The 4,449-nt window shown below is 29.0% G+C and overlaps 1 long non-coding RNA gene across 1 annotated transcript; it reads left to right on the top strand.

Annotated features, from left to right (window-relative positions):
• Positions 1-347: 347 nt before the first annotated feature.
• LOC127726227 (uncharacterized) lies at positions 348-3,512 on the top strand. The gene is made up of 2 exons (XR_007993410.1): positions 348-509; positions 995-3,512. It is a non-coding gene; the product is annotated as an uncharacterized LOC127726227 (long non-coding RNA).
• Positions 3,513-4,449: the final 937 nt, after the last annotated feature.

The following is a 4,449-nucleotide window of genomic DNA, read 5'->3' on the forward strand; positions in this document are numbered from 1 at the left end:
AGGAGATTTTAAAGCCAGAAAATTATAATTCTTATGATAATTCTCCATTGCTCTACCTGTCTTCAAGGCGAGAACCCTCTAAAGGAGCACATGAAGTAGTATGAAATAAGCACCACAAAAACATGAAGTAACTTTGTAAAAAAGAAGAAAAAACAAATATGATATTCAGCAACAAACAGCAACCACTTAATAACAGGCTCCTGACTTGGGACAGTCACATAAAGAATATTTATCAGATCGATACATAGAACCAAAACAAACAAAAAAAAACATAAATAACATGACATGTTCATTATGATGTGACATTTAAAATCATATGCTAAATTATTGATTCTTAATTGTACATCAATTTTATGAGTTTGTGTGTCTATATATCTAAATCTTGTTTTTCTTTCCGCAGACTTGTCCAAATTGACATCAAAAGTGTTCAGATATCAGATGTATCACAGCTAAAGAATGAAAGTATTTGTGGTCCTTTCACAGCTTTTGCCTACAGTCAGCTTTTTATGGTATGATAATATGCACGTCTTAAGTATTTTATAGTATATACAAATGTAAATTAAATCAATGTATACACACCTTTTATCAATTAATAATTTGTTCATTCATTTACACATAGTTTGATAAATTACATTAAACATAATCCAAATAAATTATCACATATTAAAGTAAACAATAAGTTTATATCCAATTGGGCAAATATAAGTTTCAAGTAGACAATTATTCTATAATATTACAAAAGTGGCAAATGACCTGTAGTTGTTAATTTCTGTATCATTTGGTCTCTTGTAAAGAGTTGTCTCATAGGCAATCATACCACATCTTTTTTTTAATAAATACATGAACAATTTGTTAAGGGGCTGATTTTAGCTGATTCAGACAATTTATTTCATTCTATCTTGATTGATTCTGTAGCACTTAACAAATGTCACAAGCACACATGTAATTGATTTTCATATTATTAATTTAATACATGTACGCTTTATTATTTCAGTGAATTAAAGAATCAAGAGATATCAAGCTGACCAACTGTCAAGAAAGGGAAGGCAACTCCATCTGAAGGAAATTAAAAGAAAACATTTTACAATTACAACAATAGATGTGAAAATGTTATTTTTTCAATCTAATAATACACATAACAAAAAATACACTTAAGAAATACTGTTCAAGATTGTTTCTTAAAATGTCAGTCTTACATTTCAGTAGGAGTTAAAAGTTTGCAAATACTTTTTTTATATACTTGAAGATGTATTGTAAATGTAAATTTGTCAGATTTTAAGTTTTCAAGGCTTTAATTATCTCCCCTTATTAATCTCCAAAAAACTACTTATGCAAGCCTCTTTATTTTCCAACTCCTAGAATTCAAAATTTTTAAAAGGTCAAAACGTGTGTCAATTTTTTTTTCTTTGTTTACTGTTTTATGATTGGAGTTCAACCTTTTATCTCAAGAACAAAATAAAAGAAACCTACTGTGCACAGATGTTTTAATTAACTGTAAAAGTCTTCCTCTCTTTTTTTTATGAATTGTAAAGATAATTTTTGAAGACAGACAATTTAACACTGTATTAGAGAAATGTCGTTTATAGAAATTCAAGATACATTTTGTAAAACCAAACAATATGACTCTTTTACTTAAATTAGTTCTTATTTCAAAATCGCATGACTAAGGGAGATAACTCTACTTCTAAATTATTTATCTGAAATAGTAAATTAAAGTGGCTCATTTTGGTATTATCACTGACTGATAGATTTGCCACTTAATAGAGATTAACGTTCATAACAATTGATGATAACTTATATCTGCTGGTGCAAAATTGTCCCTTGCTTTAAAGTATTACTTTTATATTAAATATATGTTGCTTTCAGGAGTTATGTCCCTTTAATATTTTTTTTATCAGAATATGTTTGTTATATATGTAAACAAGGTGGGATTTTATACTAATTACAATATCTTTATTTGTATTCAAGGTTGTCAAACAGTCCCGTAGTTGTAGTATTTTTATACGGCCGCAAAAATTTTTTGGGATCGTATAATGGTATGATGTCGTCGTCTGCATCGTCGTCCGAAGACACATTGGTTTCCAGACAATAACTTTAGTTTAAGTGAATGGATCTCTATGAAATTTTTTAAGAAGGTTCAATACCACAAAAGGAAGGTTGGGATTGATTTTGGGGATGATGATCCCAACAGTTTAGGAATAAGGGGCCCAAAACAAGCATTTTTCTAGTTTCAGGATAATAACTTGTGTATAAGTATTTCGATTGCTCTGAAAATGTACCACAATGTTTAATACCACAAGTAGAAGGTTGGGATTCAATATAGGGGTTATGGGGCCAACAGTTCAGGAATAAAGGGCCAAAAAGGGGCAAAAAACAGGCATTTTTCTAGTTTCCAGACAATAACTTGTGTGTAAGTGTATGGATCTCTCTGACATTGTACCACAAGGTTCCCTATAACAAAGGGAAGGCTGGGATTGAGTTTGGGGTTATTCGCCCTAAATATGTAGGAATTAGGGGCCAAAAAAGGGCCAAAAAGAAGCATTTTCTAGTTTCCAGACAATAACTTGTGTTTAAGTGTATGGATCTCTCTGAAATTGTACTACAAGGTTCCATACTACAAAGGAAAGGCTGGGATTGAGTTTTGGGGTTATTGCTCCAAGGGGGTTTCAATAAGTTGAAAGGGGGGGGATTTTTTGTTTACAATTTTTTTAAGGGATTCATAATTTTTTTTCAAAATTTTTCAAATTTCGAATTTTTGAAAAGTTTCAAGAAACAATTTTTAATTGCACAGTATTGTGCAATAGATTTGTAAGATCTTTGACCACATTTATTTTGTGTCAGAAACCTATATTATGTCAAAAATTTGATCACAATCCAAATTCACACAGTATCAAGCTTGAATATTGTGTCCAAATTTGCCCCATCTGTTCAGGGTTTGACCTCTGGGATCGTATCAAGCTGCGCTAAGAGAAGCATTTTATTGAATTTAGAGATGATCTGTATTATTAAAATTAATTGTTCCTTTTCCTCTATTACATAGTAATGGCTTATTTTTTTTTTTTATATCAACCTTAATTGTGAAACTATTCAGAATTGATGACTTCTGAAATTCTGCAGTTTAGATCTGTGGTAATTAATAAGTTTTGTAAATTTGAAACATTATTTAAGTTGACATGTAACATTTTCAAACATATACAAATGAACACTTCTTTTTTTTTATTTAAAAGACAATAAATTGAAAAACTTATTACATTTTTAATTAATGTATATCCTACCTACTGATACTTCTAAGAATTATGTATGCAAATAAAAATGTTCATAGCTATAAATTTATAGAAAGTCAAACTTTAAAAGAAACAGTGGGGTTTCTGTGCATAATTTATGTTTAATTTGAAATTGTACTGTTATTTGATTGTACATTGTGCTGAATGTTGAATGAAGTTTATCTGTATGGATGAAACTTATGTTTTTAATATTCATTGATTAATAAACTTAATAAGAATATAATGCAATACCTGTCTTTGTATTTTTCTGAATCAATTCAAACTACCACAATTTATAACATAAAAACAAAACATTTGTCTTCTGTTTTAAGTTTCTCTATGTCCATTTTGAAAATAATTACTCCTGTTAAACTAAGCATGAACATTTTCTTGATTACTGTTCCAATCAATAGAATATAAATCATATGTCACAGAATGCGAGACATAGGGATACTGATCTCAATTTTTTTATTTCAGAAGGTAGAAGAGTTTGATAAATTATATTTAGATGTCTGGCTTGTGTCTGGTGTCATTGATCTAAGTGTTTTTGTCACCTGATTTTGTCAGTTATCATGAGTAAAAGGACAATTATATTTGGTATTAACTCTGCACAAGAGGTATACATTTCTGTAAGAAGGGGTTCATCTGATGTTACTTCTTTTTAATTATTAATTAGTCAAATACTATAAGCAATAGTAAATATGTGTTGAGTATGAAATGATGATAAGATCTATGTGTCTGTTTGGCAGGATTCATCTGACTTTTATATTGAATTTCATGATAATAATGAATTTCTTTATTAAAGTGTCACATACTAATTGTCATAAAACCATTACAGTATTTGTAATATTTACACATACAACAATCAATATCCAGCCATGAGACATTATCAGTATAAAACTTTTTTACAACTAAACAATTCTTATTAAAAGTGTAAACTTGTCAAACAAAAAACAAAACAAAAATGAAACTTATACACAATGCTTATTACCACAAAACACAGATCAAGTTTGAATTTTGGTGGTGTCACTTTAATATAAAATTTAATCCTGGTATCTATGATGAGTTTATTTAACTATTCTAGAGTTATGCCCCTTTATAAATGGAAAAATTGCTAAATTTTTCATTTCTGTTTTCTAACTTTAGTTTGCCTTAACCAAATGTACTGAAACTTAAACACAATGCT

This window comes from Mytilus californianus, unplaced genomic scaffold, assembly GCF_021869535.1.
Source record: "Mytilus californianus isolate M0D057914Y unplaced genomic scaffold, xbMytCali1.0.p SCAF_17, whole genome shotgun sequence".
NCBI classification, from domain to species: domain Eukaryota; kingdom Metazoa; phylum Mollusca; class Bivalvia; order Mytilida; family Mytilidae; genus Mytilus; species Mytilus californianus.